This window comes from Patagioenas fasciata, chromosome 3 (assembly GCF_037038585.1).
Source record: "Patagioenas fasciata isolate bPatFas1 chromosome 3, bPatFas1.hap1, whole genome shotgun sequence".
In the NCBI taxonomy this organism is placed as follows: domain Eukaryota; kingdom Metazoa; phylum Chordata; class Aves; order Columbiformes; family Columbidae; genus Patagioenas; species Patagioenas fasciata.
The window spans coordinates 123,628,471-123,654,535 of record NC_092522.1 but is presented as its reverse complement, the minus strand read 5'-3'; the positions used below and the strand labels follow the sequence as shown (position 1 = coordinate 123,654,535).

The window sequence follows — 26,065 nt, the reverse complement described above, 5'->3', positions numbered from 1 at the left end:
CGTGGGCTGGTGAAACCCCGAAGTGCCGGCTTGCGTCCCGTGATATGACTAGCTCATTTCTGCAGGGCTCATCAGGTACAGACTCTGCTTCCTTCCTGGGATGGTGCAGCTGGCATTTGATTTCCTCCATGGATGGGAGAGGAGGAGTCCTGTGCAGTTTTTTCCCCGAGATGATTGCATTTTCTTTGGCCTTGCTGTACCCTGCCTCATTAGTAGGAACTGCATCTATATTTATTTACCATTATACCGTGTCCCTTGGGATGTCGGGTGTAGTTTGGAGTAGGTATATATGGATTTATCACTCTTGACGTTTTTTTTCTCCCATCATGCTAGGGCCAAATCTGTCAACAGCAGAGAACAAACTTAATTTATTTCTGTGTTTTGCATCTCCCTTTTTGCCATTTCTCTTCCAAATTGCAAAGGAAACATCTCTGAGATGGGAATAGGGGAGGGAAGTAGGGGAGAGGTGAGAAAGGGATGGAATATGTTATCTGTGCAGGGATGCATTTGTTATCTGCACGTTCTAGGAGCACGGAGCTCTGTGAAAGAGCAGGGTTTGATACTGCATCTGAAAACTGAGGGTTGGGAACGCTCTTTTTCCCTTATCTGAAGATTCTATTTTAGCCCTGTGACAGCCACAACTTTTTCTGTACGCTTGACAGAATCGTCTGACGAGCCTGGGCATGAGACTGGGAACAAGGAACTCGTGTTTTACTCAGCGATGTCTGTTCTTCCTCCTCTGGTTCCTTTAGCACCAGTGCGAGCACCAGAACAGGCATCAGCATTTTTACTCCTGTGTCATCCAGCTCTGTTCGGAGCAGGTCTAGACAACATTATGGTATGCAGGCTGCCAGCTGGGTTACAGGAATGCTACCACAGGTGAAACTGCCGGATTTTTGGACAGTGGTAAGGAAATCTGCAAGAAAATCCTGGGTGGATGAGGCCTGCTTATCTCTTTTAAGTACTTTACTGAGTGGTCTTGAGCAATTCCTTTCTGTTTGTTGACCTTTCTAGAAAATGTGCATCTCTTTAGCGTTGTGATTCTGATGATTCCACAGAACTAGTAACCGGTGTTGGGTGCAGAATGCTTACTTGTAAGGCAGTTTCTGTGGGGTCTTTCTGGTCTCTTACAAAAGGATATTAAAAGTTCACGTCTGGCCAGCGTTTTGAAAATTAAATTATCATGAAGTGCTTACTTTGTAGTGATAATCCATACATTGATAGAAACGTTTGATATGTTTCTTCGTCGGTATCTGGAGGTAGGAAGACAGTGGGATTCTAACGTTTGTATTTTAAACTAATTTTAAAATTTTTAATAAGCATGGATGTCAATAATTGTTCTACCGTTAACTTTTGGGATGGTTCTTTTTTTGTTGGATGTCAGTGGGGGAGCGGTGAAGTTTGGATCTTTAGGATACGATGTTTGGGCAGGGAATTGGAAGAATTAATGAAACGGAAACATGAGAAACGAAGAACGCTGTGCTGCCCCTTCCATACAGGCATTTCCAAAGATGTTTGGTTGTGGATGTTAGAAAATCAACCAATTTGCATGAAGTAACAGCATGTTTTAATCTAAAGACAGCAACTTTACAGTGATTTCTGTGCAGAACTTTTAGGGACACTACGGAATGACACATTACAGCATTGGAATCTGTGGCAAATATTTTTCACATGCTGCAAAGCTAAGGATTTGAAATCAAACACTTGAAAGCATGCTGTCATCTTAAGAATCCTACTGCAAAAAAACCCCATGCCTTTATTTCCTCTACCCATAACTTCATGCAGCTTTGACACTTCTTCTAAAATCACTGAAGTCGATTTCACTTTATACCAATTTTAATGGAGCAGGCACTGGATCCGTATACACATCCTCATGGGATTGGGCTTTAATGATACCTATGCTGATAATATTACCTTGGGGGTTATCAATGAAGTGGGACCAATGTCGTGATTATAGTGAGATTTTTAGGATATAATGAGGAGAATTTGAATTTTTGGAGGTCTAAGTTATATTCCTAAGGCTGGTTTTATATGTAGGATTATTTAAAAAGTTGCATTTTGCATTCTAATATTCCTGTACTGACTAAAACTCGCTTTTGACATGTATAAAATCAGGATGGCTGGGTAGCAAAGAATACGAAGAGCTCATATTTGAACACTCAGCCTTGCATATGGGTGGTGTGTTAGCTATGAATGCAATTTTCAATGTTAATGCTAAAGATAAGTGTTTTGACAAATGCTTTTCATTTGGGGAACAATACAAGCAAGAATAACAGGATATGAAAAGGAAGCGTTGTTTTTCGTTTGGCAGGTGGCAAACCAAGGTGGAAAGGGATTAACTTGCCCAGGTTCATACACAAAGTCTGCAGCAGAACTAGTAATGAGTCTGTGATCTCCAGGGTTTGTCAGGGCTTTAATCAGTTTTTCTTCCTCTCTCTTTAACTGGATAACTTCCACATTTAAAAAATAATGTAAAGAGTTTATTTTTCTTCCAGTTTCGAACTTTATAGCCTGAAGTTGGGTATTGTTTTTTTTTCATTTTCAGTCGAGCCTTGAAAACACGGGGTTGGAAAGCTGCGTCTGAACAGCACCTCCCTGACATATGATACTATCTTGAAACAGCCTCTGACAAGTGAACCCTCTCATTGAAATCATGTGAGGAATTTTATTACTCAACTCTGAAGATCTTCTGGGGGAAAGGAGGTTGCAAACTATTAACTATGTGGTCTTCATTTCAAGTTGGCACAGAAAATGGTCTTATGTATTGAGGCAGTCATGTGGTCCACAGAAAGAAGCAGAGAATCGGCTCTGTAGTTGCCGGCCAACTGAAAATTTCATCTTGTAACTGTGAGAAACACATTTATTTTTGTGTCGTGACTGCTAAAAAGAGGCACATTCGCTTGAAATCTGGTCTGTCTTTAAACACGGCATTGTTTGATTTCCTTCCCCTCTCCTCCTGCTCAACCGGGTGCTTACACAGGGTTAACCTGGAACCCTAAAAACATGTGGAGAAGCTTTTATGATAGATACCCGTAAAAAGTATATTGTGTTTGGGATGCTGCTTTTCTTTGCTGTTGCAGTCGAGTTTACCCAAAGCTGTTTTTTTGAGCAGGTTTCCTGCATAATACGTTGCTGAGCAAAGTGCTCGTTTCACAGTTATGAAACCGCTGCTATCGCAATTATTGCATCGTAAAGCCCAACCTAATCAGAAGTGATCGATCTATGGCCATAACTTCTGTGGGGTGCTAGTGGAGAATGGCTCTGATGTTTCGCATTTGATTCGTTGTGGCCGAGCCACTGTTTTCCTCCTGATAGAACAATACTTTGTACCTTCGTTTGTAAATCTTCAGATGCTTTACAGAGGTATCAGTATTTTACAGATAGAGAAATTGAGGCGTAAGGGCCAAGTGAGTCACTCAAGGTCACATGCTGAGTCAGTGCCATTTGAACATGGCTTTGTCTATTACACTTTTATATCTGTGATATATTAGTATATATTACCCATATAAGGAATTTATTGGCTGGTCGTCTGATGTGCTCAATAAGATTTTCTTACAGCGATGGGAGGATTTCCCATGTTCCATTGACTTCTGTGCTTTGACACTTGTTATCCTTATTTGTTCAGTTAATTTTAATGCTTTTAAATCCATTGGATTTTTCCCGCCCCCCTCTCTATCAGGCCAAAGGTGCTATGGGGTAAACTTTCTAACCAGCCTGTAAGGGATGCCCCTTTTTCTTGCATAGCCTTTCTTCTGCTTCGTTTAATAGGAGTTTTTCAGTGTGGAACATCAAATCTTATCTCAGGAATGCACATGCATGTTTGCTATTGTTTTGATTCAGCACCTTGTTAATGTAGACACCAAAAGGTTGAACAATTACTGGTTTGATGCACCTTTTTTTTTAAGAATTAAAAAAAGAATCCCTGACTGGTTATTCTGCCCACTTGTGTGCAGATTTCCCTTTCCCAGTTCTCCAGCAAAGCTCAAAGCAGAGTCTGAAGTTAAAGCCTGCTCTTAAAACTGGGAGCTACTGTAGTGCAGCGCTTCTGACCGAGTGTGTTCTGCTTTATCTTTCCTGTGCAGCCAACCAGAAGGTATGGAAGGTCAGTTAACTCTTTCTCCTACAGAACTCCTCTAGGAATGGTTACTTCAGCATTTCACGTTGGTTTCAGTGCAGCTAATCGCCTGAAACTCATTGCTAAGCATGGCCCTTCATCAGGTTATTTATTTGTATGTGTACACCAAAATTAATTCTGTTATGTATTCATTGTGTATATGCCCACGGTGTGTTGGTGAGAGCATCCTCCAGTCACTGTTTGCCCAGTGGGTAGAGTTTTGTTTCCAGATCTACTGAAGAGTTTGTTGCAGCCAGAGGAAACAGTTTTTGTTACCTGCTTCATGCATGGAGGTGGCGTTCTTGTGTTCTCTGTGCTTATAAGACATCTATTTAGGCTACATTAAATTTATATGAAGGTCTTGATATTGGGCTGGGAAAGTCATTTACAAGGCAGGCATACAAAATATATTATGTTTGGCTCTACCCCCAGCTGAATCTCACTTGCCCTGAATTCCTGGCATCGGTTTTCTCCCTACTTTTGAACTTAATATTTAGGAAGTCTTTTTTTTTCTTCACTTTCTTAAAAAAAATATGTTGAATGTTGAGTTCAGCAGTAAAACGACTGCTACTGAAACAACACTGTAGGCTACTCTTGCAGGGAGCCTTGTGAACAGGCAGTTTGATTCTGATAAGCCTATGCCCTATCAATCGGGAAGTGTAGCATATAGTCATTTCCTGCGTTTCGAGCTGCCCGTTTCTTAGGAGCTCTGAAGCAAGCACTGAATCTGCTTTTTGTTCCTCCAGTGGTGCTGTAATACTAATGGAAGCAGAAAGCATTTAGTTAGTTCATAAAATACAAGCGCTGTTTCTGCTTGGGTCTTTATTCTGACCTTTATTTTGGACAGTTTCTCTGCCATGAGCAGATTCTCCGATTACAATGTCAGCTTTCACTAGAAATCTCTTTGTGATTTAACAGGCAGGGTTTTGGAGTCGGAGCAACTGGGTTTGCAGCAGCTCTGACGTGTAAGTCGCATTGAAATGTTGAAAAGGAGAGTTCTTCCTGGCAATGAGCTTGCGCTGGGCTCTTGTGTGTAGGCTCTGCCGTAGGTCTTACTTTATGACCCAGGGCAAACTTCTTGACCGCCTGCGTTCCAGCGTGTAATATGAAAATACGCCTTTCAGGGCTGTTGAGATGCTTTCACGTTCGTCAAGCATGTGAAGATTCTTGGCTGGGTGGAATTGCATGCTGCTGCCCTCGCTGGTACAAACATCAATGTCGTAAGTGTATTTACACAGAGTAAGAACTAGTTACTTAAGTGAATGCTGATTTTTTTCATGCCTCAGATGGGAGAGGTAAGCGGCTGATCACAGTTTTCTCCACTAAGTCGTATTACGCGTGGGTTCCAGACATCATCATCGGTTGTTCTCTGTTTGCCTTTCACGGAGGCTCCATCTGCTTGGTGGAACGGTGCTGTTCAGTGAATAGTGCAGCAGTCTGAAAAAGAGGGAGCTTATTGAACTTGAAACTTGTCCTACCCTCTTTATTTTCCTTGTCCATAGCAGTAGAATGATGTTAACATATTAGAGATTCATAAAATTTAACGTGAGAACAGGCAATTAAAATCTTGTCTGATGCATTTTATGTGCTTTCTATCCCAAGGCTTTAAATTTTAATCATTTACTTTGAAACTGAGACCAATAACTGGTGTTTGGCTAAAAACAATTTGAAAACTTTCCAGCCCTGAGCGTCCATCATTGGTAAGTTCAGATTCATCACTTCTCTTGGTAGTTGGTGCCATCTCACTGTTAAAAATAAGTGGCTGATTTCTCATTTGAATTTGTCTAAGTTCTGCCGCTGGTTCTTGTTATGACTTTCCTGACAAGATTAGAGCCCTTTAGTATCCAGGACTTTCTTGCCATGGAGGTACTTATGCTCTGTAATCAAGTTACTCGATTGATAAGGAAAGAGAGTTGAGCTTTTAAGTCTCACTCTGAGGCATTTTCTCCTGCACTCAGATCATCCGGTGATTCTTCATGGTCTCAGGTTATTTTTAACATCGTAGAAACCAAAAATGGAGAATGTTCCGGCCTGTGTCTGATCCAGACTGAATACTGAGGCGCAACAGCATTTAAAAGGTTCACAGTAGCCCCTTTGCATTGGGAAATCCCGTTTGTGAGCCTTGCTGTGCTGACACTGAGATTATTCTTAGTTAAGCCTGCACTTTAGTAGGTGCAGCCTGCATTTCTTAGATTATAAATTGGCCTTTGTATTCAGATGTGTGTTGCTTTCCTGAGCTACGTTAAGGTATTCAGACGTCTTTCTTTTTCCGTCCTTTCCTCATCATAATGTACTGTTCCTATAGTCGTGGTGTCAGTCACAGATTTTTATCTGCAGCGATAAAAATGTTGAACTGCATCAGCCCTTAAATTTAGTGACAAAAAAACTAGCATGATGCAATCCCAGGAAGTGGATGAAGAACTGGCGAACTGACAGCCCTCAGAAAGCACCAGTCGATACGGAGCAGCCGATGTGCATTTCCACTAGAACCAACGTACACCCAATGCCCATCTGTTCTGCTGTTCAGCTACCTTTGTAATCTCAAAGAACAAAGTCCTTTATCAAGATATTTGCCATTAAAACATGCCGACTGGCACTAGTGAAGTCCCTGCTCTCTAATTCTTTACTGGGAATGCATACATATATTTTTCTTCTCTTGGTTTGCCTGGATTGCTACCCAGCTGGCTGCCTTACAGCTCTCCACATTTTCCCCTTTTTGAGTGTTAACACAATGTGAACATCTACTTGGCCTTGTGTTTTGCCCTTGTTTTCTAGAGAATCCCTCCTTTAAAAAAGAAAAAAAACAAACCACCCGGCAAGAGTGCAAAGCCCTTCAGTGCATGGGTTTCAAATGTTTCACTCTTAATGGATATGCTGGATATATTCTTTTATTACTGGTGAATTAGAAGGTACTTTGTGTGACGAAAACATCTTGCCCCAGCGTAAGGGCGAAGTGTTCGCAGTAATCCTGCTTCTCCCGCTTGAAAGTTAGTTTAAAAAGAAAAAATGATTAGCTTTTTGTGTGTGTGTCTGTTGAATCTTGCGCTTTGTTTAGTTTGAGGAACGTCCCAAGACCTTTTTGTTCCTAAATGGCTGCGAGTGTAAAACCGTGATGCTTTTGGGGTGCGTGGACTGGAAGATTGCACAGTGTCCTGGAAATGAACAAACACCTTTCTAACCTTTGCAAGTGGCTACTTATGAAGACACTTCAGAATTATACTTCAGTTTGTTTCACGGGCGTAATTCTGATAAATATTGGTGTCATGCCTCTGTCACACTTAAGTAAATTCTGTTTTATTCATAGCAACATACCTTTTTATTACAAATGCAACTGCCTTCACTTGCTGGCTGTTCCCCTGCGTTTCCCTTTTCCTGTCCCAAACCGACTTAGCTTTTATTCCTTCCATGTTACTGCTGTAATCAGCATTGCCCACGAATGTCTCTTTCTGGAGGAGAGGCAGCATTTTTGCCGTTGCTTTTTAGGATACAAGATAATACAGGATCTTGAAACCAAACCTCGTTTAAATACCACTGTCAGGAAGAGGTGAAGTGTGTTGTATTTTGGGTTTGGTGGTTTGTGTGTGTGTGTTGGTTGTATTCTTTTTAGGTGTTTGAAAGGACTGGCTCCATGAGGAAGCCCCTGTTTGTAAACCTGCAAATTCCAGGCAGATAAAATGCAAAGAGGTCAGGTGAGGATCTTGGGGTTTGGGATGTCTGCTTCCTTTCTGGCTGGTGAGTGGGAAACCTGCCATAGCGATAGGCTTTGGGGAAACATTTGGAAGGGGGAAGAAAAGGAACAAGACTGAGGCCCAGGGTCTGGGAAGGACGCTGTAAAAGCAGGTACGGCATTTCTGCTGTTTGCAGTCTGAACTGTGGCACCGTGGAAGTCTAAGGCAAGTAATAGAGACTCAAAAAAGTGTCCTGTTTTGTTGGACATGAATATTTCTTATTAACACAAGCTTCTTAGCTTTTCCTGCCTCCTAGCTAACTCAGTATCTGATTTTTCTGTTCCTCTGCTGTCTTCTTGCAGGAGTTGTTTATTGACTGAAATTGTTTCCATATGGCTGCAATGTAGAGCTTGATTACATTAAACGTGGCGCTTTCCTGTGGCATTGCAGTGCTATGCGAAGCTCATCCCTCTTTCTCTCCTTCCAACCTCCCCTTCCTCCGTAAAACTTTGGTTTTGAAATGTGTCGCTTGTTTAGGGATTATCATCCCCCTCTCTGAGGCTTTAGAACTGGAAAACTGGGATCCAGATCTTTTTTTGGGTCTTTGTATTTGATTGTTTGGGCAGGTTAAGTTTGCTTGTCAATTGCTGATAAAATCCTTATGAAGATTAGAGTGACATTGCTGGAGCTGGGGCCCCAGTGTGTTAAACACTGAACAAGTATGCAGACAGGAGATAGTCTGTACCTCCAAGGAGCTTACACCCATCAAGACAGTCCATTTAGATTGTGTTTGTTTACACTGATGACCAATTTAAATACTGCTCCAAGAAGGTGTTAAAATGAAAATTCCTCTACTTGGAGGCTTGGGGCCAGATTCACCACTTATCTGGAGCCTGGAAGCTACGTCTAGTTTGCAGAAAACAGATCTGTTTAATAGCAAATGGATGCATCTGTATCTTTGATAAGAATAAAAGCTGATTGTTGGCTAAGTTAGCGAATAAAACCAGCAGTGGAGCATCTCCACCCGCTCTTTGTAGTTACACTCTCTTCTATAAACTTGAATTCGTAACCTGGATTCAAAATTTACATTTTGTTAAAAATGTTTTCTCTTAACCAGGTTAAAATATATAAATACCTTTTTCTTATGCCTAAGCCATCTGCTGTAATACCTACATTTCTTGTGCTTAAAGAGAACCTAGGCGGTGCAGTTTTACTGCCAGTATCTCAAGTAAAGTCAAACCAGTGAAGTGATGGTTGTCGCTCTTGGCTGAGCACACAGAACCGGAGTCTGATGAAGCACTAAACCAGCTTTGGAGAAGCAGCCTCTTCTGCAAGTACATAGAGAATGTTTTCTTCATTTCTGTATATTCAGATAGTTCAGATCACAGAGTCTCTAATTCAAAACTGAGAAACCATTTGGGAGCTGTAAATGCAGAAATGCTTGTTTTCCTCGCCTAACATAAGGTGGAAAAAAAAGAACAATGAGGAAAGAGATTCACTAACACTGAAATCTTTCAGTGGAGGACACAGCAAGGTTCAATTCACTTAATAAAGATAATTCATTTGTTTTCACTAAAGCATTTTAAAATGCGAACCATGTTTCCGACCCTCTTATGCGTCCAGCACATATGATGTATCATTCAAGACTAATAAAACTGTAATAGATAAAAGCTGGCATTTAAAAATTGTTTTATAAACAGTCTGGCTAATAACCCAGGGTGGCAACTGAAGCACAGGGATAATGTTCAGGCCTTGATAGAGCCTGAACAGTCTTTTTTAAAAAATTCAATGTAAAATGAAAGCATCAAGTGGAGAAATTCAGCTTTCTGAAGCACAGGGGATCCAGCGGGAGCGGGGTGGTGTGGGGTACTCGGAGGTGTTAGTTGTCTATGTGGCAGGTTCAAGCTGCAAGTTATTTAGATGTCCCTTATAGTTTATAGGTGTTTGAGTACTGAGCTGGCAGGAAAAGAAAGACAGTGACTGTGGAGCCGTCACAGCTGTCACCTCTGCCTTTTCCTTAGAGGACTTGCTGCTTCTCCGAGCTTGGAGTAAAGGCTGTGGGCACCTTGTCCCATTTGGGACATTGCAAGTCTTAGAATTGTGGTGGGATGGAGTGGTCCACACCGAGACACCTCAGTCCAACAGGAGGGTGGATTTAAAACCTTCATTCTCCTGTCTGTTTCTGTCCAGTGTGCTGCTCTCTGTGCATCCCTGGATGGATGGTTTGTGCACATCGGGATTCTGTGAACTTTCCAAGAAAGGCGGTGGGTCCTGCAGCTGCAGCATCTGGGATGCCTGTAGATCCTCATTTAAGATCTTTCTACTCCCTGTTTTACGAAATGCTGGGGGACGGATAGGCTGGGGAAGCCTTAGTTTTCTTCCGTCCCTCATAAAATGCTTTATGTGGCAGCAGAAGCGAAGTTCAGAATAAATTTAGTTTTCAGTGTTGTCATCTTCACAGAAAGGGAGAAGAAGAGGTAAATTGTGACTGTCTCAGACTTTGCCTGTTGTACTTCTTGCAGGTCAGAGCTGTGTTCTGCTACTTTCCCAGTGGATGACCAGCTAAAACAAATACTAAACTTCGCCTCTTTAAACTCCTCCTTTAATAAGGTTTAGTTAGTTTGCTGGGTATTTTTCTGTGATTTCCAGAACTATTGAAACAGTGTAAGTCGATGAAGACTCTCTTGTGTATTGTGTGCGAGCTCAGATATTTGAATATGGAATAGAAATAGTACTGAGTATCTGCAATTTCCATTGAATTTCAATGCCTTTAAGGAATGTGTCCTTAAGATGTAACTAACTTAGAGGCAGTGGGAGTGCTCTCTGTTGGTTTTCACAAGAACTGAACTGGAACTATATTGAGGATATTTTCTTTTTTTTAATTAACAGAAGATCCCTGAGTTCTAGGTCCTTTCATACTTAAGAATAATTAATTCTCTATTGTTTTTGCTTTTGACAGACTTTTACTGTCAATCTTCCAAAGGAGACATTGGCCCTTCCTCCAATTATTTGATGAAACAATTTAGTACGTGCAGCCTCCCCCCGCCCTTCATGGTCAAAATCTGCTTCTTGTGTCCTCCTGGGTGCTGCTTCCCAGCTCTGCTTTGCGCTCTCTGTCTCTTACAGATAAATATCTCCGTAGTGTTGGGACTGAAATGCTTTTATTCTCCTTGCACGCTCTTCAAAAAGTCCATAGCACTGGCCTTCTAGGTAACAGCATGTGTTCCATGGCCTGCAAATAAAGAGCATGATCTTTCAGTTTTCTTCTGATGGGAATTACTTTTGAGAAAAGACTGCAGGCTCAGGGCCATCCTGCCTTTGCAGTGTTATCAGTTCATTTTGGCTGCAAATGTGATTTCTTTTTTCTTAAAGGGAGCGTTTATGACTTTTTGGAGGTATAATTGTATGGAGACGTTACTTGGACAGACCTCCTGAAGTCTCCTGCATTGAATTGGATGTGGTGGGTAAGAGCTCTGTGTGCTTACAGCTGCTGAGGAGAGTCCTGGACCAGAACCGGCGTTCCCAGAAACCAGAGAAACTGCAAATGTTTCTGCTTCTTACCGCATCTTGACTCTCCCTTGCCTGTTTTCCTTGCTCCTGTTGATGATCTTTTTCTTACCTCTTCATATGCTTTTTGCAGTCATAGTTTTCAATTGTAAACTTAGCTTAAAACCTATTTTAACTAACTTTTCAGTTCTGGCCATGTAGCAAGAGTGATTTAGCAATGTTCTTCCAGGTTATTGAAACCTCCATGCTGAAAGGTGCGGGCATCCATCCCTCGCAGCTCTGAGACGGTTTACCTTTGTAAGAAGAGGTGTCTGTGGTCCAGTTACCCCAGCACCAGCCTAAATCCAGGTGGATCATCGTGTACCTGCACACTTATTTTTAGATGGAGTTGCACAGGAAAATGCCATGTGCAAGCTCAAGAGGTGCTATCCAACCTCCACAATTCTGTGCTATGTGCAAATGGGGAAATTAAAAGAAGAGTTTTCATATAGATACATCCTTGTGCTTTTCACCCTGCCCCCCAACTTTCTCCATAGTTTTGAAAGGTGGACCTTTTAAAGCCTTTTATAATAGTTCTTAAAGACATCTCACTGAATGTAACACTGGCTGGCTAAAGGGAGGGTTAGAAGCCAGCTGTTTAATTGGTAGACTTTCAAATTGTGAATTGGGTGAGGTTCCTGCTTTGCTGCTCATTTTCTACAGAGCAGCAGTGGTGCACACACATGACACTTCAGAAAATAAGGGTGTATGTCATGACAGTGTTGCTTGAAGCTGGGCTCTGATCTGCAGGAACGGCAGAGCTACGCTGATTTGTGCCTATGAATATAGGCAGCTATAAAATAAGATTTACTTAAGAGTTGCCAAACACAACATGGAGACTTATTTTAACTGAGCTTATTGAACTTAACAAGTTCCGTTAAAATCAGCTTTAAAAAATTGACACAAGGCTTGATGACTGGCAACCATGGATGCTGAGGGAAACCTATAAGGACAGGGTAAACATTTGATACCCCCGCAGCATGTACTTGCAAACATCCCCACTGTGTGCTTCAGGCATTCAGAACACCTTTTGTATCCCCGCTTTTGCACTTCAAGAGAGGTCTGGGCATGTTAAACCCTTAATGGCCCATATGTCTAGACAAACTGCTGTCCTGAGCCCGGTCCACTGAGCTTTTCTACCTGCTTAATGTCACATACCTGCAGGCCAGGTTGCCTTTGTGAAGTGAGATCCTTTTCAATTCAGTGTGCAGGATAGCAAACAATTATCCCTCCCCTCGGAAGTTACCATCCTCACCCATCTATTGGCAGTGCCGCGTGTTTAATAACTCTTTTATTTGGTTCTGATGAAATTGGGTGGGATAACATGGATTTCTGTGTAACGTCATGCTTGATCTAGCCCAAATAGTTTTGCTGGAAGTATTAGTAATTTGGGGAGTGCTCACAAAGGGCTCTGCATGTGCTTGCTCTGGGCAGGGAGGTCTGGAAAATTACATGTGCCTATGTCTAGAGTAGCATGGACATTGCAGAACAAGGGCAAGGAATGATTTCTCTACGTTTCAGATCATCCACAAACATCTATAGGGCTCTGTTACTGTTTAACTCCAACTCTCTGTGCTCTTTATACGTAAGGACTAAGTCTGTTGTCATTTAGAAAATGAAGGGTTTTTTCCTGACTTGTCAGTACCTTTTAGGTGTGCTGTGATTGCTATTTGACTGTCATTTCTCCAGCTTGTAAAGCTGTCTCCAGTGTATGCAGTTCTATATCACATCAACTCACTCTTTCATATTGCACTGCAATCATCTGTCCTCTTTGCCCCTTAACACTGGTGGATGTCTCTTTTAATACTGCGTTTGCTAAAAACTTTCCTATAAAATACCACTGTGTGAGACTATTTTATTGGCCACAGTGATCGTTGTAAGGCCTGAACAAGGAAATTCTGATTTGATTATTGTTTCTTCTAGATACGTATTTGATAGCCTCAGCTTTTTGGAGCCTGACTGCCTCCTAGTTTACCTGAAACATTATTTTTTGTAGGTTATGTGTGAACGTACTGTTTCAAATGCCTTGAATCGAGCAGGGAAACAGCGCTGCAAATGAAGTTCCCTCGAACTACATCATCGCCAGCACAAGGGTTAATATTTTTCTCCAGATGTTAATCTGTTTCCTGCTTTTATTCAACGTGTGCATATAGAAAGATTTTGGTTTCCTTGTCCCTTTGCACTTGAACTAGAAACTGCGTATTCTATTTGAGGTACACAGTAGAAAAGTATTTTTGTAGTACTTTCGGTTTAACAGTTTCTCTGTAGAGGAAATAAAACCAGCTCGAGACCACCTTCCAATGAAATATAAAATGAGAGGACGGCAATATCTGAACTTGTGTTGTCTCCAGAATAAGATGACAAAATGGATTGAATGGTCTTTTACTCCTGTTTTGGAGAGAGCGAGGGGAAGGGTTGGCTGAAGAGAATAATCTGCAAGTAAATGAGTCTGAGTGAAATTTGCATTTCACTTTGCAAGAATTTGGTAACAGTTCTAATAGGAATGGATTGGAAATGGGTTTTCTTAACCTGAAATGAGGAGCGTGCTTGAATTCCATTGCTGCTGCTGACTTCTATCCCAAGATTTCTGTTTTACAGCTGTTATTAAAAATTTATGGGGCAACTTCAGATCAAAGCAAATCTATATTCTCTTTATTATGTAAACTTGGGGTTTGTGGAACATATGCATTGCATCCATGCATTTTATGCAGGAATTTTTGTTCCAGCAAAGGCAGGCGTTGTGCACTTAGACCTGAAATACGCAAAACCAGGGTTGTGCCAGTGACGAATGGTGGTCTGGTTCTCTCTCTTCTTTCTCGATGTCCCAAGTAACGTGTTATGAAAAGGAAGATGTTTCCCGAAGTGCTTCACTTACCTGTTTCCTAGTTTAAATCTTCTGTACTGTGCTTCTTACTGAGGTTTTGTCACACGATTTTCGTGTTCCAGATAATCCCGGTTTCCCACTGGTGTGCTGAATGACTACCTGCTGCTTCTTAGGGCCCAGACCTGGAAACATTTCTATAGATACTTAGCCTCACAATTAAGTTGTAGAGCAGTTCCCAGGAAGGCGATGACCTGTCCTCGGTGTGTCCATCACCGAGAACAAGGCAGCTCTCGCTGCATTAACAGGCTCCTGATAAACGTCTTCTGTTCTTTCCTATTTCTTCTCTGATCAGCTTCCTCTTGTCCTCCAGTCTCACCTTGCAGAATAAGTTGTCAACATTGGCATCTTTAATCAAATTGTTAAGGTGGTGTTTTTTTAACCTGTCAGCTTTGAGGATCTACATGTTATCTACCAATTTCAAGTTTTACCAGGACCTGAGATCCCACTTTTGCAGTGAAAAGCTTGCAGACGTGAACCCTGATGGTTCCAGTTTGAGAAGACGGCTTGAATAAACTATAATCGCGTGGTTTCTGAAGGGCTGTGGTTGCTTGTATTCCAGCACCTCTTTGAGATTCATGTGAGCCAGTTCTTTGGTTTTATTCCCCTCCTGACCTGTCCCGTGTCTCCAGGTGGTTGGTGCTTTCTGAGCTCTTACCTGGGCTGTTGCTTTTGCATTTGATGGGATTTGTGTGCAGTCCTGGGTATAACTTACTCCTTGCTGTGCTGTTGCTTTAAAGCGCTGATAATACGACTGGTAACATGGTGGAGGGAAGGCAAAAATAGGAAAAGCTGCCAGATCTTAAAGATTAATCAGCCTGACTTAAATAGCAAGCAAAGCTACAAGCATTCTTTTCTACACAACGTCTTTTCTTCCCTTCTGCTCTTGCAAAGCTGGTTCTCCAGGGGAAGATTTCAAGCTTCCTAAGACCGTGTTCTTCTATTAGTGTCAGGACACAGGCTGGGATTATTTGTGTGAATATGTATCAACAGTTCCATTACCTGGGGTTACTTTCATGCTTTCTCACTTGGTGGAGTTATGGCCTCGTATTGCACAGTTCTTATGGATTGCTTTGTTTATACCTATCTGTATTTACCAACTCATAGCAGGGAACTCTTGTGTCTGCGCTTCCATCCTAAGCGAAAGAGAAGTCAATGTAAATGATGGGGACTTCCTAACCTGTGTAGATAGCGAAACCAGTTCCATTTATAAATATTATGGAGAATATACAGTAGTATTCTCATAAAAGAAGTACAGTCAGACCCAAGGTTGCTATAATTATTTAGTTGGTTAGCAGTTTGGTTGGTTTTTTTTTAATTTGAAGAGTATATTCCTTTACTCCTGTAAACAGCTTCCTGCACACCTTCGTAAACCAGATCAACCCGGACACCCTTTGTTCTTAGACCTGTGTTACCTGTGGCCACTCAGCCCCTCTGCTGGGGGTTTTCACCTCCTCTGCTGCTTCACCTGCATAAACAAGCTCAAAGAAGGGTCGTAAAACTATGATGGAGGCAAGGGAAATGGGTAGAAATGATAATTTATTCTTCCACATTTTCTCCTCTTTTCCAAATCGATTAGTCGTTGTGCTTACGAAGCACCATTTACAACACAGATCAAAACCCGAGGAGGTCTTGTTTAAATCCGTATCAAACAGCACGTTTCCACATCGGTGTTAGTGACTTGCTGACTCCTGGTTGTCTATAATGTATTGGGGGGGGGTCTCTGAAATAGCTGCAGCAAAATTAAATGTTCTGGACTCGACTTGAGTGCTGTTGGTGTTGTCCCAGAAGTATAAACTGAAGGGATGCAGCTATTTTATCAATATCTTTAATTAAGAAAATGTTTTGCTGACAAGGTTAGTGGGTTGATGACTCTACCACTCCCATGTATCTCATTGTTAGTGGGATACAGGGTGGTCTGTGGTGGTGTTTCAAACAAGTTGGACTTGTTTAGGGTTAAGAAATTCCCTGTTCATAGCCCTAGGCGAATGGGAGCAGTTGTGTTTAGCAGGCAGGTTGCACATCCTGGGTAGTTAACAGACTTTTTGTGTACATCCTACTGCATTGGATATCTGTAAAATCAATGTGTTTTGCCACCATCTAGGGTTTTAATGAGAATTAATAGTTTCTCAGTATGCTCCGATGATGGAAACATACGTGACTTCTAACTGAAAATGTGTATTCATGTACTGCATAGCATTTGATACAATATGAGAGTTTTCATTTCTGGAACACTAGCAGATTTATTTATCTCACGCTATCACAAGCAGAGAGAGACAGGCAAGCGTGGATGAGGAGAGCAGGCAGACGCTGATCTGAGAAGGTGGAAACTGGACAGTGATGTGAGCATACTGGGGGGACTGGTTGTGCTCCCTCATCATCACAGGCAGCAGGGCCCAGGGCAATAATGCTCCAGCAACCTGAAACCACAGCAAAGTGAACCAGCAGAGCTGGTAAGTGGTGGATGGAGAGGTTTTTGAGGGTTTATTAGGCAGGATTTTACCTCTGAGAGTAGCAGAACTCCTGAGCTATCGAAGAGTGGTTATTAGATCCCCTGACAAGCAAGGAAAAAAATAAGGAAAACCAAGAAATCTTGTTTTCTAGCATCCACTGTCCCAGTGTTTCCTTAGTAATGATTTTTTGGGGACAATTTTGTTGCTTTTTGCTGAATAGTGGCCTCCCAGATGCAGGCAGCTGAGGGAAAATAAGAATGTTGGTCATATTTGGAGCATCTTGGAAAGAGAACAGTCTTAACGGCAACAATAAATGCGCTGGTATAATGCAGACTAAACCATACTTAATACAAGTCTATATCCATCACTCTGATATACTGAAATCCCAGTCTGCTGATTTGATGTCAGGATGATGAATTATGACCTTTTTCATTATTTATTTTAAGGTTTAGTTGCAGACTTTATAAAAACATCAAGTGTGTCTGGCTCTGCTTGTAAGGTTTATTGAATGGCTGGAAGAAGCTCTTAGATTTGGAACACAAATGGTGGTTTGTTTTCTTGTATTTATATACACACAAATGCATTTGCAAGTACATACAGTTTGTGTTTGTTTATGTATGTAATTTACAATGGGTTAAATTACAGCCAGGTGTAAATCCTCTTTAGTTCCACGTATGGTCATGGTTAGAGGTCAGTATATGGGTGTCGCCTTCCCGTTCTTCAATGAGTTCCTACATGTGGAGAGACAAGTTTGAGCTGATGGGGATCCCTTTTAAGATGAAGCGGTATAAGCCACTCACGGAGGCACTTGGGTTGTTTAAATCACTCTGAGGTGTGGTTTAATCCTTCCAGTTTGCAAAGGCAAGGCCGTGGGAGAAAACCCTTGAAACCCTATGGGCTATTGCTGAGAAAAGTTGGATCGGATGATCCTTGTGGTCCTTTCCAACCTGGTATTTGATGATTTTATGATTCTGTGATATGGCTCCGCGTAGCAAATGCCGTGCTCAGTGCTCCTGGACCACCCCGAGCCCGATGCGATGACTTTATCCAAACCCTGTTGACCGCATCATGGCCCAGCAAACGTGGCTCTTGCAACACGACGCTGCAATATTTGTCCGCGTGAGATTGTAGGATCTGCTGCTTCATATTTAATCAGGTACGAATGGAAAGGTTGCGCATTACTAGTCCTTTGTTTTAAAATAAAACTGAAATGACTGTTTGGCCAAAGTTCAAGTTGTTTGTCCACTTTCCGTGGTTGCTGGGCAGATTCGGCGCTCAGGATGTCCGTAGGCTTGCGATAGTGTCGACAGCTTATCTTGATGTCTTGAATAGATCTGATATGAAGTATTGTCTTTCTCATTTGGACTAAAACCTTCTCTACTTCTTGTCAGTAGAAGTTTTGACATTGCGTTTGCTGCTTCTTAGCATGGGACTGACAATTTCTTACACCTGTTGGAGCATTTTGTTTTTAGCTCTTGTGATACAGAACTGATAGACCCAGCACCTTCAAGTTTGCATTTTTGCAAGATTGAAGAGAAGGTGTTTTTTCTTTCTGTGCTTCTTTGTAAACGATGGGTGCATTTGTTAGCTTGAATGTTTAGGAGGTTTTCTGCTGCATTTGTACCATAATAATGTGATTGTCAATCCAATACTGCTTGTTTTCCCCATTGTCTCCTCCAGAATTTCCTTACTCCCCTTCCCTTAACTGCTTAGGGCAGAAATCAAACTGCCTCCTGGATAGGAACAACATCCATTAGATACATCCCATAAGTTCGCTTATCTCCAATAAATGCATAATATAGATGCTGTATTAAGCTAAATACGGCTTTGGAGGGTGGGTGGTTTTATGTGTCGATCGTCAAAGTTAACGCTGCAGCATGTGGATCGATTTAAATCAAAGCGGTTTAATAGCAGGCAGGAAACTTGGGTTTGGATAATTGATCTTTAGTTGTGTTTTGCACATGTATTTCGTAGCTTCTGCTGATAACTTCATCGTTTTCTGGCAGGTGTCAAGAAATAACCAGAGCAATTACATTACTTCCTGTATATTTATTACATGCTATATTACAAAATGGTTAATTCTCTGTGTATTTACCATATGATTCTTATTTACAAATCATGTCAAGCTGCATTTGGATGGCAACTAGAATTCAATTCAAAGTGCAGTTTTAGTTATGTTAAGGCTGTGTTGCACTTATGTCAAAATACAGTTTTTCTTTTAAAATACACGTATTAAATACAGTGAGTCATGTCTGGATAAGGTAAATATCACATAATTTCTGGTTACCTTGCCCTTCAAAAACATAAAGCTGGCAGAGCTCATCAACCTACCTTATTTTTATTCCTCATTGAAAAGCGGGAAACTGTTTTTCCTGCCTTCTGAATTCCCAACTGATTTCTCGACTTTGAAAGCCGTAGTCATTGAACTGAGCTAAATAAGCAAAGTAAAAAGAAAATGTTTGTTCTTTTGTACTTGCAGACAAGGATACTGCTGGAAGATGGGCTGGCACTTCATCAGACACTTGGTTCCCAGTGCTTGCTGAGTGACTTCCACCAGTTCACTGCCTTGATATTCTTTTCCCCTTGGAAAATTTTTTGCTAAATATGCATCTTCCTCATTTTGCTAATTTAAATTATTTTTAAATTGGAAAGTAATTTTAAAGCTTTTTATTTTTAATCTGCATGACTCTGCAGTGATGCAGATGCACCTTTGCGTGCGAGTGTTGCAGCTGTGTTGGTAAAATCAAGGGCATGTGTGACGGCGGCCCCGGCTGTATCAAATATCTGTAACTGAACACAAGATTGACAGGACGTGCTCCACAGAATCACACAGAATCCCAGAGTGTCAGGGGTTGGAAGGGACCTGGAAAGCTCATCCAGTGCAATTTCCCCATGGAGCAGGAACACCCAGCTGAGGTTCCACAGGAAGGTGTCCAGGCGGGTTTGAATGTCTGCAGAGAAGGAGACTCCACAACCTCCCTGGGCAGCCTGGGCCAGGCTCTGACACCCTCACCCCCAACAAGTTTCTTCTCAAGTTTAAGTGGAACCTCCTGTGTTCCAGTTTGCACCCATTACCCCTTGTCCTGTCACTGGTTGTCCCCAAGAAGAGCCTGGCTCCATCCTCTTGACACTCCCCTTTCCATATTGATGCCCATGAATGAGTCCCCCCTCAGTCTCCTCTTCTCCAGCTCCAGAGCCCCAGCTCCCTCAGCCTTTCCTCACACAGATGCTCCACTCCCTTCAGCATCTTGGTGGCTGCGCTGGACTCTCTCCAGCAGTTCCCTGTCCTTCTGGAACTGAGGGGCCACAACTGGACACAAGATTCCAGGTGTGGTCTCCCCAGGGCAGAGCAGAGGGGCAGGAGAACCTCTCTGACCTACTGACCACCCCCTTCTAACCCACCCCAGGTACCATTGGCCTTCCTGGCCACAAGGGCCCAGTGCTGGCTCATGCTCACCCTGCTGTCCCCAGGACCCCCAGGTCCCTCTCCCCTACACTGCTCTCTAATAGCTCATTCCCCAACTTATACTGGAACCTGGGGTTGTTCCTGCCCAGATGTAAGACTCTACACTTGCCCTTGTTATGCTTCATTAAATTTTTCCTGCCCAGCTCTCCAGCCTGTCCAGGTCTCTGGATGGCAGCACAGCTTCCGGTGTTAGCCACTCCTCCCAGCTTGGTGTCAGCAGCAAACTTGCTGATAGTGCACTCTAGTCCCTTATCTGAGTTATTGATTAATATATTGAATAGACTCCCACCTGACTTTTCTACTACCCAGGGATCTTGTGTACACACAGCTCAGCACAGAATTCACAGGCTGGTTGGGGTTGAAGGGACCTCTGGGGATCCCCCAGTCCAACCCAGCTGCTCACGCAGGGTCACCAGAGCAGATCACACAGGTGGGTCCAGGCGGGTTTGAATGTCTCAGAGAAGGAGACTCCACACCGGCTCTGGGCAGCCTGGGCCAGGCTCTGGCACCTCCCAGCAAACAAGTTTCTGCTCATGTTCACATGGAGCCTCCTGGGTTTCAGTCTGTGCCCGTTGCCCCTCACCCTGGCGTTGGGCACCACTGAACAGAGTCTGGTCCATCCTCTGACACCCACCCTGAGATATTGATCCCATTGATCACATCCCTCTCAGCTTCTCTTCTCCAGCTCAACAGCCCCAGCTCTCTCAGTCTCCTCATCACAAAGATGCTCCAGACCCCTCAGCATCTTTGTGTCCCTCCCTGGACTCTCTCCAGTAATTCCTTGTCCTTCTTCAACTGGGGAGCCCAGAACTGGACCCACAACTGCAGATGGGGCCTCCCCAGGGCAGAGCAGAGGGGGAGGAACAACCTCCCTCCACCTGCTGCTCACATTCTTCTTAGTGCTCAAGGTATTTTCCAGATTTGAGTCCAGGTTGTCTCCTGAGATAACACCTACATGAACTCTTTCAGGTGGTTATGTGGTAGGCTTGGGTTTAGCTTTTCTGTTCATAGAACAGAACCACAGAATGTCCTGAGTTGGAAAGGACCCACCAGGATCATGAAGTCCAACTCCTGTCCCTGCACAGGACACCCCACAGTTCACCCCGTGTGTCTGAGGACGTTGTCCAGTCTCTTCTTGAACACTGTCAGGTTGGTTGTTCCTGCTCCTGAGTTTTTAGGCTGAATCTCCGAAGACCGTTGACAGGAACTGCTTAAATTGCGTCTGTTGAGGGATATACCTTCACAGCAGGATGCTCGCTGTGTAACAGGACTCTCCGCCGGCTATTTTGAGCTTGTTTATCTTTTTAGATAATGCTTGCCCTGGCATCTCTCATAGTACTCCTGTAACTTTTAAAAGCTTTAAATGCAAGTTAAACATAGACCGTCTGCTTCTACTAAATCCTTCTTGCTCCTGTCAGATGTTAACGATGGCAGCAGCACAGCCTTTTACTGACAAAGCGCTCGGTACGTGCGGATGGCAGAGCCACAGACTAGAGATGCTCAGATTGGAATCAGCGCATAGAAAAATAAGGCATGGTTTGAACTCTACTGAAGCCAAGACAGGAAAGTGACCTGGGTTTGCTCGAGCAGGAGCTCAGCGTGCAAAATGAGCGTTCTCAACAGACACAACTCGTGTGCAGTAGTTACAAATAATTTGTGAGGTGGTAAATAATATAAAAAGAGAGTTGGGAAACACATCTGGGCATCAGTTTATGGCAACTCTTGTTTTCTGAGTGTGTTGGGGAATGAATTTGTGAGATTTCGAGGCAGGAAATGTCTGTAGGCAGCTGTAATAGAATAGTTTCTTTTGCTTTCCTTTTGGGATATTAGCTTTTTGTATTCCTTAGGTCTGGACTGTAAGCTCTCCTAAAATGAGCTCAACTCCATCTACTGATTAAAAATGAGAAAAATGGTGTTTTGCCACATACAGGGATTTGGGGTAGGTTTTTGTTGATTTGTCTAGCGAGGGCATTTGAGGACTCAGCTTAATAATTTCATATTTAGATCGTTTGTCGTTTATTCAGTCTTGGAACAAATAAATGCCTATCACATATTTTATTTTATTTACTAATTAGTGTTAAATGCCTAGATTATTAATATATGGATTTAGAGAAAAGTCTCTTTTAATAAAATGTAGAGTATTTGGTTTTCATTCCTTCCCTCTTAGCACCATGTCAGAAGCAGAAAGCCACTTAGGATCCGTAGACTCCTGATTTTCTTAAGAACAGATTGCTTTTTCCTTCCCTTCTTTTTTCCATGTGTGTTGGAGATCCCATGGAAACTCTGATCCCAAAAATGCTGAAGGATGCTCATAATCCTGCTAAACCCACTTGGAATCTCCCGAGTGGAAAAGCTCCCACAGCTGGGAGAACCAACAGCTTTTCAGGGCGGTATCTTTGGGTGAGAAATCGTGGCGCTATTTAAGTTTTAAAGTATTGTAATACTGTCAACTAAACTGTAATATAAATGGATCAAAGTGACCGTGATACAGTTATTAGCTTTGTGCTGCTGCCTTAAAATGTTTGCATTTAACAAACCAAACCTACTCGGTACTCTTGTATATGTCCATAAAAGAGATAAAAAAGCTCATGTTTAGTCTTTATTTTTGAGGGTTGCAGTTTGTGTAAAATGTTGTGCATGGGAAGCGTCGTCTGAGTTCTTAGTAGTAGATTCCTGGGCTGTGCTGGTGTGCTTGATAATTGTTTAATTTGTATGATCCTGACATCCTGGTGGGGGTCCTGGGGACAGCAGGGTGAGCATGAGCCAGCACTGGGCCCTTGTGGCCAGGAAGGCCAATGGGACCTGGGGTGGGTTAGAAGGGGGTGGTCAGTAGGTCAGAGAGGTTCTCCTGCCCCTCTGCTCTGCCCTGGGGAGACCACACCTGGAATCTTGTGTCCAGTTGTGGCCCCTCAGTTCCAGAAGGACAGGGAACTGCTGCAGAGAGTCCAGCGCAGCCACCAAGATGCTGAAGGGAGTGGAGCATCTCCCGTGTGAGGAAAGGCTGAGGGAGCTGGGGCTCTGGAGCTGCAGAAGAGGAGACTGAGGGGGGACTCATTCATGGGCATCAATATGGAAAGGGGGAGTGTCAGGAGGATGGAGCCAGGCTCTTCTCGGTGACAACCAGTGACAGGACAAGGGGCAATGGGTTCAAACTGGAACACAGGAGGTTCCACTTAAACTTGAGAAGAAACTTGTTGGGGGTAAGGGTGTCAGAGCCTGGCCCAGGCTGCCAGGGAGGTTGTGGAGTCTCCTTCTCTGCAGACATTCAAACCCGCCTGGACACCTTCCTGTGGAACCTCAGCTGGGTGTTCCTGCTCCATGGGGGGATTGCACTGGATGAGCTTTCCAGGTCCCTTCCAACCCCTGACATTCTGGGATTCAGTGATCCTGAATTTCCTTAGTGCTCTCGCCTCCTTCCAGTTTCTTCATTCCTTTCCTCACTGTACCTGGAATTAGAGGCTGTGGGAATGCAAATAAAACCATGGAGAAGAGTCGGTATTTAAAGGTTGGTTTGCAGAAGGATTTGGAATCACCCAAAAGTTCAGGTGAAGGGTCTTGAGGCAAAAATTATGCTAAGTGGGAAAGATGTGACCACATCACAAACAGTTTATGTAGGAAACACAGAAGCAGCGAGCACTGGAACAAAACTCCGCGATTCACAAAGACTGGTGGGGCCTAACGAACATTTGTGTTGCCTTGAGAAAAGACAGGTTTTCTTTAATGAAGGGAGAGCCCACCCGCTGTTAATCCCCGCTTTGCGCCGCTGATCAATGCAGGAAAACAGCACGCTGTGAAAATTTACCGCTGGGGATCAATAGCCCCCGGCTACCCAACTGTATTAAAGAGAATTGATGGGCCGAGGGGATCTTGTAAACACTGATTTGTCCCATCAGCATCTTTGCTTATTTGTTGATAGTAGGGAGATCTACAGGGCTGCTGTCAGCTGGAATATATTGCTGGTTTGACCTGGGATTACTGCAGAACGTGCATTCGATTATCTTTTAAACCGTTTCAGCATCCTGAAGGTGATTAGACATCAGTAATGGAAATGTATTAGGTGAGAGCGAATGGTATAAATTTTTAAATAAGAACACAAAAGCCGTATTTATGCCGGGTGAATTGAGATTTGCAGGAATATCCAACTAACTCGGGCCCCTCGATGACATTTTAAGGGATAAACGATCAAGGTTATGCAAATGAGCGGATTGATCAAAACCCGTGATTTAAATCACTTTGATTTACATCAGCAAGAGGGAAGCTTTGATTTAAATCATTGATTTTAATCTTGTTTTAGAATTGTACTTGCATTATTTTCCTAAAGACAAACCGATTTTCATTGGCTGGTAACTATTTGAAGCGTGTTTATTTGCAGGCAAGTACAGCTCTTAAGTTAATTTCTTAATTACTTTGGGCAGGAGGACGGGTGCTTTACTGGTAGGGTAAGCAGGGCAGGAATATGTCCTTAAGCAGGTACATAATTTAACAAATCCTCGTTTAAATTCTTTAACATTTACATTTGCTGGAAGTGGCAAATGAGCTGCATATAGGTGGGGACTGAAGTGGAATGTAAACCAACCTCGCTGCTTTGAGATCTGTATTTAAATGTAGCAATTTAAAAAAGCTGGATTAAAAATAAAATCAAACAGAGATGACAAAAACATCTCCTAAATGTTTTACATTTTAAAAGTGATTCATTAAACAAAGCGAGCATTATCTGCAGTTAATGAGCTGAGCTGTTTCTGGATACCGTGTCCTTCAAGGTTTGAGAGCTGGCGGATCTTATTCTCTTACCTCTCTTATTATTCACAGATTAGCAGAGAAAAACAAGCTTTCCTGCCTTTTTTGGTTTTGTATTTTGATTTTTAAACTCCCAATTGGTTAGTCAGCTTTTGAATGAAGAAGTCATAGGTTTGAATTAGATGAATAAACTAAAAATGAGCAAAATATTCCTTGTAAGTTCAAAAGAGACCAAAAGTGGTTTGGCGCTTGAGACTCTCCAGGTGCTCGTGTTGGACCTTTCCCAGGTCAGGAATGGGGTTTATTTCCCTTCCTTCTCCACCTCCCCAGAACCCAGCGATAGATAATGCTGCTAAATATTGTACGTATCATTTCCAGTAGTGTTACAGTAAGCTTATGCTTTGAAATAGGTGGTCAAAGTTTTAACAGACCTTTAAAAATATGAATAATAAAGGTTTTAATCTTCCCTTATGGAACGTAATGTGAATACAGATATTTTCTTGGCGCATTTTAGGTGTTGCATGCAATAGTAATCAAGGAGAAAGAAATAGATGTACTACAGGCAACAGTTTGGGGAGAAGTTGCTGATGCTTTCTTGTCTTCTTCAACAGTATCAAACCCGTGATGCTTCGTATAGCTGAAGACGCTGTCTGTATTTGATTAGAATCAGAATGTACTCTACTTTTGCACCACCTTAAAACAAATGCCCGCCCGTGTTGATTTACCAGAACTGTGTTGTTGAATGTGCTGGACTGGAAATCAGGGCTAAAAGTGAGGTCCCAACTTCTCGTCGCTGTATTGCACTCGAGTTCTGTGTATCAGGTGGTTCATTCGCTGCTGGTTTTGTTCCTTGGTGATGCCGTGGTAGATGGGTTTATCTTCCACCATTCAAGCGGCTGCAGCTGGAAATGACAAAGCGATACCTTTACCAGGTTCTTTCTCTGTTTAATAAGTGAGAAAATACTTAATTTCTTCTGATGGGAGGAAAAAAGCCTTTCAATGAATGCAAAATACTGTTGTTGTAAAAGTGGATCTGTAAAACTTGACGGAGGAAATAATGGAACATACAACCTGACAATAAACTAGAAACATGCGTTGTTACATCCTTGGGTGCTTGTGTCCCACACCCTCGATTAGATTTTAATCTCTGTCTCAACCATTGCAAGTAACTGATTACAAAGCGTAAGTTGGTGGCTGATG

General features: G+C 42.6%; 1 protein-coding gene across 19 annotated transcripts in view; it reads left to right on the top strand.

The window, feature by feature from the left end:
- The window catches only part of HMBOX1 (homeobox containing 1), a 135,660-nt gene that overhangs the window by 2,118 nt on the left and 107,477 nt on the right, over nucleotides 1-26,065 (top strand). The window contains exon 2 of one of the 19 annotated variants that reach the window (XM_071807151.1): nucleotides 5,239-5,334. The exons of 17 other annotated variants lie outside the window; for them this stretch is intronic. The gene's annotated coding sequence lies outside the window, so the exon portion shown is untranslated. Of the gene's footprint in view, nucleotides 1-2,545; nucleotides 2,656-5,238; nucleotides 5,335-26,065 lie in introns of all 19 variants that reach the window. One more of the 19 variants, XM_065834037.2, reaches the window with a different exon arrangement.